The sequence below is a fragment of the Schistocerca americana genome, chromosome 2 (genome assembly GCF_021461395.2).
Source record: "Schistocerca americana isolate TAMUIC-IGC-003095 chromosome 2, iqSchAmer2.1, whole genome shotgun sequence".
In the NCBI taxonomy this organism is placed as follows: Eukaryota; Metazoa; Arthropoda; class Insecta; order Orthoptera; family Acrididae; genus Schistocerca; species Schistocerca americana.
In genome coordinates this window covers 1,021,561,068-1,021,574,219 of record NC_060120.1, presented here as the reverse complement: position 1 = coordinate 1,021,574,219, position 13,152 = coordinate 1,021,561,068, and the positions used below count along the sequence as shown (strand labels likewise).

General features: G+C 44.3%; 1 protein-coding gene across 1 annotated transcript in view; it reads right to left on the bottom strand.

Annotated features, from left to right (window-relative positions):
* The window catches only part of LOC124595491 (lysozyme 2-like), a 115,603-nt gene that overhangs the window by 55,579 nt on the left and 46,872 nt on the right, over positions 1 to 13,152 (bottom strand). The gene's annotated exons all lie outside the window — the stretch shown is intronic.

Below are 13,152 nucleotides of genomic sequence, written 5' to 3'. Positions count from 1 at the left end.
CACTGCTGGCAGTTCACCTCCAACTGCCCAACAGTACTTCCATCAGTGCTGGCGACTAACTTCTAACAGCCCAACACTACTAGCGATTAACTTCCAACTTCCAACGAATCCAACTAGCCACAGAGTCTCTTACAAATAAAGCGCAGCCAGAGATCCAATGCAAAGCGCTACACAGCACTGCCAACACAGAAGCAGCCCGCTTACACATTTTAGAGGCCGGGCACAGTCTAATGGGCCGGGTGTATTAGACTTTTTTTCTAGTTTTGCTCCATGTTTTCCACCTCTAAAAGTTGCCTATCGCACAACCTTTGCAACAGCATGTATTACACTGTCAGAGGTATCAGAACGGTTTTCACTTATAACTTTCGACTGGTTCGTTTCCGGTACAGGGACCCTTGCCTCAAATTGATACGAGTATCTTTATCCTTCTCCATCGTCCTAGTAAGTTTGTAACATCACGGGTTGACCCTGCATATACATACATTTACAGGCCTATAACTTTGACGCTCTCTAGCGTCGTTTGACGACTTTTCCGGACATGGGTTCCTATTCAAAATATTATCTACTTACGCGTCTCTATGAGTCCTAGAAGATTGTAACTAGAATTTCCAAACACCCTGTAGATAAACAAAGCAATGTTGCCTTCCTGCCTGTACCCTACGTTTTAAATATGTCGCCGGCTGGGGTGGCCGAGCGGTTCTAGGCGCTACAGTCTGGAACCGCGCGACCACTACGCTCGCAGGTTCGAATCCTGCCTCGGGCATGGATGTGTGTGATGTCTTTAGGTTAGTTAGGTTTAAGTAGTTCTAAGTTCTAGGGGCTGATGACCTCAGAAGTTAAGTCCCATAGTTCTCAGAACCATTTGAGCCCTTTTAAGTATGTCGAACTAAAATGACCAAATTTATTGAATATATTTTCGTTTTCTGTCCGGCGAATCGATTTCAGTTTAAAATAGTCAGATTTTAGGGCAAAATGTCACGTTAAATATAACGCCCAGTCCGGCTTTCCTAGGTATTTTTAACCTGGCAACCCGGCGAACGGTCTACCCGACAGGGGACCTTAGTCACACGACATTTACATTTTACGTGGCAAAACTAGGCAGGCGTGTGGTACCACCGCGTTACGACTGGACGCTGATAACCTCGCTGTTGAGTGCCCATAAAGTATAATGGCACACACGCACACACACACACACACATTGCGACTGCCGAGGAGCGATGAGTGTTGAGAGGAAAGCGGCGCCGACTGCTTTCCGCAGTGCTGAAACCATTATTCGCGTTTTGAGCTCATACTGAAGCAGTGTTGGCAGACGCGGAATTATTGGCAGCGCTCGGAGACAAATGATTATCTTCTAAATAGCGCTGACTTTCTTCGCTGCTAGCAGCGCACTATAAACGGGTCAAGTTATCGTGGCCAAACAGTAGAAGGGAGATACTGGCGGCATTGAAGTTCTTGAAGACGGATGGTGGGTCACGGCTGGTCGTGCAAAATTAATAAGAGCATTGACCGAGAAAGGCAAGGTCACGGGTCTGTGTCCCGACCCGGGACACAGTTTTAGCCTGGTGGGATGTTTCAAAACGGTACTTTCCGCTGCAGAGTCAAAGAGCAGTTCCAGTAATGTGTGTCGTAAGACCACTGCCGCTTTCCGAACGCTGCCTTTTAAACCACGCAGGTCTAATGAATTCAGCCTTGCTGCTGCTGCCACATGACTAAGAGTGTACTACGAAGGACTCTCATTTGACACGCTCATGAGTAATGGGGTGACGAGCCATGCGCATCAGTTCAGAATATGGAGCAAGAAAAACACACTGCCTGTTCCTTCAGACACGCAAGTAAAGTGTTGAAATTAGGCAATACACGTTTACCTTTAGTTATAAAAGTGTCACAAGCCTAGCGGGATATACGACAGTAACAACAGTGCTCCCGAATCCTCGTAGTCTCATTCTCTCTGAGTGGGTTCAAATGGTTCAAATGGCTCTGAGCACTATGAGACTTAACATCTGAGGTCATCAGTCCCCTAGAACATCACATACATCCGTGCTTGTGGCAGGATTCGAAGCTGCGACCGTAGCAGTCGCACGTTTCCGGACTGAAGCGCCTAGAACCGCTCGGCCACCTCTGAGTGGGAATCCACTTAATAACGTTAGCGAGTGTTGTATGAAGAATATTGGGGACTACGGCATAAGGGTAAACGAATTGACATATGTATATTTGGGTCGATCCAAGGAGCGTGCACAGAAAACCGAAGTGGTTAAGGTGTAAACTGTCTGCATAAATAAAGAGATTTATTTCCGACACTTTATAATATAATAAAAAAACAGAATAATAAAAAATAAAATGTGGCCTTTTAGATATATGTAATTAATGAGATTATTTTTTCGGCACTCGGAAAGCGCAATAAGTTGTGAACGGGTAAAGAATCTTTTCATATTAGTTCCACGTAAATGAAATAGCCCTTCTGTTGTTGCAGGTTTATGCTTACCAATTTATAATATTATGTCCAATCGCCGTATCCACCTACAAAATCTTCACCGTGTCCATGTTGCGTTAATGGGATCTTAGTAATTTTCCGAAGTGGGCTTCAGTTCTTCTTATTACGGTACTACTTGAAATAATAACTCAGAGAACCATTTAGTTAGTAAAATATTACTATATTCTTGTGTTCGATGCACATAGAAAATACATACTCCTCACTTATTAACATCGCCCAAAATGGCAGTCTACGACTACGCGCTAAGACAACTAGCTCTAATCCTTCCTCTTAGTGAGCAACAGGTAAAACATATTATGTTTTTTAACATCTGAAAATCAAAAATACGTGACGGTAGGCACAGGCTCTACGCTGGGGTACCGCTTCACCTTTAAAGAAAACGAAAACATAAAAGTAAGAAATGCAAAAGGTTTGTTACAGGTGGCCGCAGCAAATAAGCGGGAAATCCGGGTTCGAGTGCCGTTCCAGAACAAATTTTAGTATGTCACTACTAGGTACTACTAGCTATATCTAATAAAGCTGACGTCAAATAATTCGTAGTCAGAGAATAAATTTCGAATTTTTTCGATAAAATTAATGGGAAAATGGTTATAATGTACGTGATTGGAACCAACAAAGTTATCGTAACCTGACAATTCGCAGAGCCAAGGCTTGAACCACTGACAGCCTATAAAAACGGCCGTCCCAGACTGCAGCCACATTCATTTTCGTGTTTCGGCAGATGTCTGCAATTTCGATGTTGCAGCGAGTAGCTGGAGTCAGCAAAAACAAGTAGTGCTCGTCATGTCTTTCGTGTGACGTCCAGTGTCGACGGAAAGCGTCGGTTTGTTCCCTGTTACAAACAAGAGATTGGTAGAACGGAATTTTATGCCCAGTCGATAGAGCGGTCCGAAATTAGTCTAGTGCTGTAGCTGTTTTATCAATGTGTATTTACGGGCGCAGAAATAAAAAGAAAAATAACCAGTACTCGAGCAGGGATAGCACTGCCCTGGGCTGCGTTGACTGCTGCTGTCACACCTGGAGTAACGGTTATTTTTCGTGTTTTACTGTCACTGTTAACACATATCGATGAAAGAAATATCGCACTATACTAGATTTCAGACCGCTCTATCGAATGAGAATCAAAAAATACCGCTTTTGTTGGTAACATGTAACAAATCGAGGCCTTCCGTCGACACTGAGACTCGACGAAATACAGGACTAGAGGTGTTTGCTTAGGCTGACTCCAACTATACACTACAAACACGAAATTCAGATATCTGCCGTAACACCAGAGAAAATCTGCATCGGTACACCGAGTAATTTGGTTAGCACACTGGACTCGCATTCGGGAGGACGGCGGTTCAATCCCGCGTCCGGCCATCCTGATTTAGGTTTTCCGTGATTTCCCTAAATCGCTCCAGGCAAATGACGGGATGGTTCCTTTCAAAGGGCACGGCCGACTTCCTTCCCCATCCTTCCCTAATCCGATGAGACCGATGACCTCGCTGTCTGGTCTCCTCCCCCAAAACAACCCAAACCCAACCCGAGTAGTTCGAGGAGCTCACCGCCATTCCGCTGTCTACACATCGACAAACATATCTACAGAAACACAAAGCTATCATTTTTCATGTGAGACATGTTGTCCCAGAATTGTATTAAAAATGTAGTGTCTGCCTCTTGCAGTCACATGTATGTTCATACGTTCGTTGCAGGGAGCCTTCATTAAGACGAGTAGAGGTACGGAACTGCGCTAGAGTTGGACATTACTCCCTTCTTTATAAGTTCATCTTTATACGAGATGGTTACGAGGCCTCGGCTGCTCTATATAAAATTTCAAATCAAAACACGCTCGACCGTCTAAATTTCCAATTTTATTTAAGTTGTACTACCAGTTTCAGCGTTACATTACGGCATCTCCATGCCCGCTAATCGACTTGTACGGGGTGTTAAAAAGGCTCTACGCAGTGCCGTATGATGGTTAGTCGCGCGTGCCGATGATTATTCGCCTGCCTGGGTTACTTCCCTTCAAGTGGACTCTCCCAAGATTCCACTGTTTCGTTTATCTCAGCCAGCGTCAGTAGTATCGTTAGTGTGTGTCGTTAACGTGTTGACGTGAATGTTTAAGTTTAGTTCCTTTGTTTGTTTGTTTCATTTTTGTCACTGTTAAAATGCTAACCACTGAAGAACGTGTGTTTTTAGTCGAACTAGTGTTCAAAGCTGGCGGTAAACACAGTTTCAGTTCGTCAAATATTTAATTCAGATTTACCGGAGACAATACTCCCATATCGCGATACTGTGCGAGATTTGATTAACAAATTTCGAAGTACGGGTTCAGTGGCAGATGCACCGAGAAGTGGTCGTCATAGCGTTTTGTCTGAGGATAAATTCCGATAAAATGCCAAGAGTCCGAACAAGTCAGTAAGAAAACTCGCCCAGGAAGTCGATGTTAGTGTCGGAACGGCCCACACAGCTGTAAGTATGCAAGAACTGAAAAATACTGATAATGGCAAGAGATTGCATTATTGTGAATGGTTAAAAAATTTCGTTCAACAAAATGGAAGGGATATTCTTAATGAAACGTTGTTCACTGATGATGTGGTTTCATTTATCCGGGTACATGAACTCGCAAATTCTCGTATGTGGAGTAATGCAAATCCATTGTGTATTCATGAGGAACCACTTCATTCTGTGAAAATAAGAGTTTGGATTGCAATTTCTAGGCGTCGGATTGTAGCTCCCATATTTTTCAACGAAACAATAAACGCACAACGAAACTGCAGTGATATTCTGTACCCATTCGTAGCAGACTTGTGTTCAGTGAAATACTGAACGGTTATTTTCAACAAGATGGTGCAACAGCGCATACAGATCGCGTTTCAATGTCACTGCTTGCTGATATTTTTGGTGATCTCATAATTTCACAGGGAGTTTGGCCTCCACGATCGCCTAACCTCACACCACCTGCCTTTATCTTCTGGGATGCAGCGAAAGCAACTGTCTATAAAAACGGTCCAAAATCCATCGATGAATTGAAAACTGCAATATCCACTTTCACTGCTTCTGTTACAGAAGAAATGTTACAGCTTGTGTTTGGAAACATGATTAGAAGAATTGAATTGTGTATTGAACAATAAGGAGGACACTTTCAACATTTAATGTGAAAATTTGTAAGTAAAAATGAATATCCAGTAAATTAATAACTTGTATTTCACTGAGTTTCATTTCGGTACATTTATTGCTCAATCTGTATATTGAGCAAGCAGTAAAGGAAACAAAAGAAAAGTTCGGAGTAGGTATTAAAATCCATGGAGATGAAATAAAAACTTTGAGGTTTGCCGATGACATTGTAATTCTGTCAGAGACAGCAAAGGACTTGGAAGAGCAGTTGAACGGAATGGACAGTGTGTTGAAAGGAGGGTATAAGATGAACATCAACAAAAGCAAAACGAGGATAATGGAATGTAGTCGAATTAAATCGGGTGATGCTGAGGGAATTAGATTAGGAAATGAGATGCTTAGAGTAGTAAAGGAGTTTTGATGGTCGAAGTAGGGAGGATATAAAATGTAGACTGGCAATGGCAAGGATAGCGTTTCTGAAGAAGAGAAATTTGTTAACATCGAGTATAGATTTAAGTGTCGGGAAGTCGTTTCTGAAAGTATTTGTATGGAGTGTAGCCATGTATGGAAGTGAAACATGGGCGATAAATAGTTTGGACAGGAAGAGAATAGAAGCTTTCGAAATGTGGTGCTACAGAAGAATGCTGAAGATAAGGTGGGTAGTTCACGTAACTAATGAGGAGGTATTGAATAGGATTGGGGAGAAGAGAAGTTTGTGGCACAACTTGACTAGAAGAAGGGATTGGTTGGTAGGACATGTTTTGAGGCATCAAGGGATCACAAATTTAGCATTGGAGGGCAGCGTGGAGGGTAAAAATCGTAGAGGGAGACCAAGAGATGAATACACTAAGCAGATTCAGAAGGATGTAGGCTGCAGTAGGTACTGGGAGATGAAGAAACTTGCACAGGATAGAGTAGCATGGAGAGCTGCATCAAACCAGTCTCAGGACTGAAGACCACAACAACAACAACAACGGCACGTGCGGCTAACAATCATACGGGCACTGCGGAGAGACTTTTTGAACACCCGTTATGACGAATCCCTCCTTTTTTACAATTGAAATAGGAGCCAGCATACTGTCACAAGTATCTGTCTAGACGGATGTCAGTGACTGTATGCTGGTCCCTGTTTCGATTGTAAAAAAGGTGGGAGTCTCGCTACAAGCAGCCCTGAAGATGGCGTAATGTAACGCTGAAACTGACAGTACAAATAAAATGAAACTGGAAATGTAGAGTGTTGTAGATGTTTAGGTCTGACATTTTTTATTGCTCCCTTCTGTAGAAGACTTGGCCATTCTGCAGTTATCAGGGTCAACACACTTCTATCGTTGTTTCAAGAAGGGCTGTATTTTGAGTTACATTCACCAAAATACACTGTCTGATCAAAACACCTGTTAGTATATATTAATATGTGGTGTGTCTACACTCCGTCCTTACGACGGTTTTAATTCTGCTGAAGACACTTCCAGTAAGGTGTCCGAATGTCTGTGGAGGGACGGCAGGCCATTCTTCCTCCAGAACCGGAGCCCGAGGAGGAAGAAATGTTGGACTCTGGGGTCTTGAGCGACGTCGTAGTACTAATTCATCCCAAATGTGTTCCACTGGGTTCATATCAAGACTCTCTCCAGCCAGGGATGTCCATTTCAGGAATCTTTGCGGCTGATCCTGGCGGAGGTTCGAGTCCTCCCTCGGGCATGGGTGTGTATGTTTGTCCTTAGGATAATTTAGGTTAAGTAGTGTGTAAGCTTAGGGACTGATGACCTTAGCAGTTAAGTCCCATAAGATTTCGCACACATTTCATTTCATTTTTTCAGGAATCTTATTTTCCACTGATGGCGTGTATGTTTGTCCTTAGGATAATTTAGGTCAAATAGTGTGTAAGCTTAGGGACTGATGACCTTAGCAGTTAAGTCCCATAAGATTTCGCACACATTTCATTTCATTTTTTCAGGAATCTTATTTTCCACTGATGGCGTTTCCTGGCAACGTACATTGTCAGGCTGATACAAACAATCATCGTCTCCAAACTGATCCTCTGCTGTACACAGTACACAACCCTGTAAAATGTGTTCCAATCCTCCCGCATTTAGCTTTTTCTTAAGCGCAGTAAGGGGACCACAACCTAATCACGAAAATCACTCCCATACCGTAACACCACCTCCTCCGTACTTCACTGTTAGCAGTTGGCACTAGAGATGATGTTCTCCAGGCATTCGCCAAACCCAGATCCTTCCATTTGGTTATCACATGGTATAGCGTGATTCGTCGCTCCAAATCACTCGTTTCCAGTCATCCCAGGTCCAGTGGCGTCGCTCTCTAAAGACACCTCAACGATTACTTACCACTGACTACAGAAATGCGTGCCCTGTTAGGAGCTGCTCAGCCAGCGTGTCCCATTCTGGTGAAATTCCCACCCACAGTCATTGTGCTAGCCGGATTGCTGGTACCACTTTGGAACTCGTCAGTTTTCCTTACGCTCACTTCATGAGATTTCTTACAAACCACCCTCACGAATTCTTGGCGGTCCCCGTCCGTCCATATTTGAGATCTACCTGATATTGGTTAAGCTGTGATTATTCCTTCACGATTCCACGTGAGAATCGCTTCACCAACAGTCGACTTGTGCAGCTTTAGACGGACTGAAATGTCCCTTATGTTACTCAGTTGACATCAAATGGGTAATGCACGCTCTAATCAACTGAGCTCCCCTGACTGATTCGATGATGATGATGTTTGGCTTGCGGGGCGATCAACTGTGCGGCCATCAGCGACCATATAAAGTCCCAATTTTTACACAGTTCATTTTTCTCACAATCCAATCTAGTCACAGTCGCAAGTAATGATAATGATGATGAAGACAACACAAACACCTAATCCCCGGGCAGAGAAAATTCTCAACCCGGCCGGGAATCGAACCCGGGACCCCATGATCGAGAGGCAGCAATGCTAGCCACTAGACCACGAGTTGCGGACCCTGACTGATTCGTTGTGCTGTTACGGCTTCTGAACTGACAACACAATACACTTCGCTTCCTTTTATGCTGGCGGGTCCGCCTCTCGAGACATCTAGTGGTCTATTCTGCATTATGGCGTTTGGCTTGTGGGGCGCTCAACTGCATGGTCATCAGCGCCACAAGTTTTACTCACAAGGGGAGGCCGCCAATTGTGAAATTCAGATTCGATTCATACCGCGCATAATAAAAGCTCATGGCCAGAGGTGTAATGTGGCAAAGCACCAAGATGCACTTCTCAGCCGTTGACGAGAAAATCGACAATTAAAAGAAACCGTTGCGGTGAAATACTCTCTACGATTAATAATTTTCTAAAGCGTCGTGGAGCAGCGGTAAGCGCTCGGGTTCGTGATCCGAAGGTCTCCGATTCCAATCTCGCGCCATGCAACCATTTTTTTAGTATTTGTTTTTTGTTTCTTGTAATATATATATATATATATATATATATATATATATATATATATATATATATATATATATATCCCGGCAATCAGTTGCAACAATTATGCATATAATAAGTTGTTGAAAGTCGTTTGTCGTGGAAAAACTGGCGACTTCGAACTTCATTATGTTTTCCGCAAACAAAGTTGTATTTCACAAATGTTATTAATTATCTTCATAATGTTATCCACGTATAGTTAACGGAAGACGTAGAAACGATATTCCGAAACGAATACGTATAGCGTAAGTCAAACGTTCGAATTAGAATAGAGACCCCACGAACACAAATTTGCTGTCGCAGGTATGAAATATAAACTCCGTTATTCGCTCGTTACACTTGAAGGACAGATGTTGAATGGGCCGAAACGAGCCGCCGCATAACAGCGTAGTTGCCTGCTAACTTCGAAAGAAGGTAGATGCGGTCCCTAGTGCAACTTATAACATGGTCGAAAATCAGTGCGGACGGGAGAGCTTTGGTACACCCTGTTAAAAAAAGGGAAACATGGAGGCGGTACAATTGGAGAGCGATCCGCCTTCACCAACATGCATAAGCAATTCATTTGAATTACAAAAAACTAATAATAAAAAAAATTGCATGGCGCGAGATTCGATCCGCCGACCTTCGGATTACGAACCCGAGCGCTTACCGCTGCGCCACGACGCTGTAGAAAACTATTAATCGTAGAGAGTATTTCACCGCAACGGTTTCTTTTAACTGTCGATTTTCTCGACAACGGCTGAGAAGTGCATCTTGGTGCTTTGTCACATTACACCTCTGGCCATGAGCTTTTATTATGCGCAGTATGAATCGAATCTGAATTTCACAATTGGCGGCCTCCCCTTGTCAGTCCAATTCGTTACACAGTTCAATCTAGCCACTGTCACGAATGATGATGATGATGATGATGATGTTGATGATGAAACGATGATAATAATAGAAACACCCAGTCCCCGGGCAGAGAAAATCCCCAACCCGGCCGGGAATCGAATCTGGGACCCCGTGATCCAGAGGCAGCAACGCTAGCCACTAGACCACGAGCTGCGGACATTCTGCATTACGTATGGGTGTTCGTTTAGTTTTGATCACACGATTTATGTTACATCTCTCCCCCTGCTTCCCTCCTTACAACACAGGTCATAGAATGAAATGTGTACGTCTATTGATGCGTCAATAATCGAGGCGTGGGAGGAAATAAAAATTACATCCTCGTCCTACGCTTACGGTCTTCCTCATTCCCACGTATGTCTCTCTTAACTGCCCGCTGCACGCCAGAGCATTGCATAAGCGCCCATATACTGATCCAATGTAGGTGCAGCGACGTGCACTGCAAGTGGGTGGCAATCATCAGCAGAAAATGGAGACGTCTAATGTACCACTTACCTTATTTGTCACTGCGTGCCCCTGGACTGCGAACTTGGCGCTCTGATCACGTAGAAATTATTATAGAACCGTCACACGTGCTTGTGACCGCATTGAAATCTTCCGATTGCAGGCAGCACCTTAACAAATGATCCATCCGGTTGCATCGCAAGCCGCCATGTTCTCCTTGGATGTGCATAAGGGGTGTGTAAAGGACAGAGGGGCATACTCAAGGGAACATCGTGACATCCTCTCTTTGTATGGCGAAGACATTTTTCATGCTTTTGCCACAGAAAGTTGAGCTAGTAGCCTAACTCTTTTAGGAAATATGACTCCACCGCACAGAACTCCTTTATACCTGTTAGAAGCCGGCCTGAGTGGACGTGTGGTTACTAGGCGCTGCAGTCTGAAACTGCGAGACCGCTACGGTCGCAGGTTCGGATCCTGCCTCGGGCATGGATGTGTGTGATGTCCTTAGGTTAGTTAGGTTTAAGTAGTTCTAAGTTCTAGGGGACTGCTGACCTCAGAAGTTTAAGTCCCATAGTGTTCAGAGCCATTTGAACCATTTTGAACCTGTTAGAACAACCGCAATGTAGTTCGAACATCACCAGTGGGACCGGATACTGTTTACAGGTCACCCCATTCAGTTTCACAAAGTGGGATATGTTACAACAACGTCGCCCAGCTGTGTCTATCCATCATGGTGTAACATGTCAGTCCAAAAAAAACTTGAGGCAAGTTGGAGGTTTGAAAGCTTCAGATATTCCGCATGGTATCTCCCCCCCCCCCCCCCCCTCCCGCCTTGAGTGTAACGCACAGAATCTTCACACAACCATCCGAAACTGTCAGAAAAATCCTTCTTTGGGATGTTGTTCAACTCTCGCGTCACACTGACTTGGATGTCGCATACGTCATCAAAGCGTTGAATCTTCAATTGAGTTTCTGCACTTTGTAGTTTTGCGGCAGATTTGTATTGATAGTACCAAGCGCAGTGAACCGTAATGAGTTTTTCCAGAGCAGAGTAATTGGCCGCAATTTGCATTTCAGTCAAATCGCGGCAGGCGCTCACGCGTCTTCGTTTTTGTTCGGGAGTCAACGTGTGCAGGACAAGCTTTGCACACATTTTTTTCTTCTTCCAAACGTTCTGTAGAATGTCTTGAATATTTCTTTACAGATGTTCAGTTCGTTGCAACAACACTGTCACACCGGGCCGCACGTACACTACTGAACACTGACTAGTCGAATGCACATTGTTTACAGTTGTTAGTTCAAGCTGGTACTGTAATTTCTGCTCTGACATCGGTTATATGTCTGGAATTAAATCACAGCGACACCACAAGAGGACGCCACTAAGCAGACATTCTTCACACCTAGCGTCTCAAAATTCCGATCCGTTGCCTCGCAGATGGCACCAGATGGAACCAACTTCTTCTTTAGCAACAAACCCTTCAAGGCGTAAGGCCATTGTGCTGCTAGCTCGTCAGCCAGCACAGCGGCCGCTGAAACCCGGAATTACTTTTTGCTTTCGTCAACGAGGTCGTAAAAGCAAGATTGTTCCACCAGTAGCGGATGAGTGGAGACGTGCGATAACATTCAAACAGTTCCTGCAGTTCCACAGTTGCGGATCCATTTGCGGTTCATCAGTTCTTCTGTGCTTCAGTTCCAGTCCACACTTCCAGCCTACACTAATCAACTGTTGCCGTCGTACTAGCTAGCCGCTATTTGGCGACTGATCGTTGGACAGTCAAACGCCGAGCGTCTTGTGAAATTGAGATTCAAAGACTGAACTTACAACTCACTTAAACAGCAGTCCAAGCAGAACTCAATAGGTTGTTGGACGTCATGCCCACTTGACGAGGATTCCATGAACAACAGAATTGGTGGCACTAACATCTTATATGCAATTTCTGTTACAGATCCACTGCACTTAACCATGAACCCTTCCACCAAATCTAAGTCTTTTATTTGCTTTCCCTAATGCTGATATTTCGTGACTGCCCCATTTCATACTGCTTCTTAGTATTATCCCAAAATACCTACAGTATATGATGGGCACAAGATGTTCACCACTAATCTTGTAATAATATTGGGTTCTTGCCTCCACATTTAAAGACAGCTTCCACTTATCGCACCACGAGCCTTTTCTCAGTGGCTCCACCTACCTACACATTCAACATATGTATATTGAACACACTTCTCCTCCCCCTCTCTGTGTCCACCTCTTTCTCCCTCTGTCTGTACACCTCATCCTCCCACCTCCTTGTGTGTCTCCACCTCCCCATCTGTCTCATCAACTCCCCCTCCGTTTGTCCATTTCCTCCCCCTCTCTCTCTGACCTTATCTTCCTCAACTCTGAGCATATCCTCCTCCCCCTCTTTCTTTCCTTCTCTGCCTACTCTCTTTTCCTCCTGTCCACAACCCCTCTATACCTTCCTTTGCATCATGCATCTCCCATTTCTCCCCTGTCTCTGTCCATTACCTTATCCTCCTCACTCTGTCCAACCTGTCCTCTACCGATCACAACCTGTCCCCAGCCATGCCCATCGGCATGTGTTGCCCCTGCAATGCAGTTCAATGAAGGAAGCTGATACTACTCCCACAATACAGCTGTCATACAGGGCAACCTACACATTAGGGGCTTGAAAATCATTTATTCGCCCCTGAAGTAGAGGCTGCTGCCTCTACAGAGCACCTTGATTTGGCAGGCTGATGCTGTTCTCATGAAAAATACCCGTGGTCTAGCGGTAGCG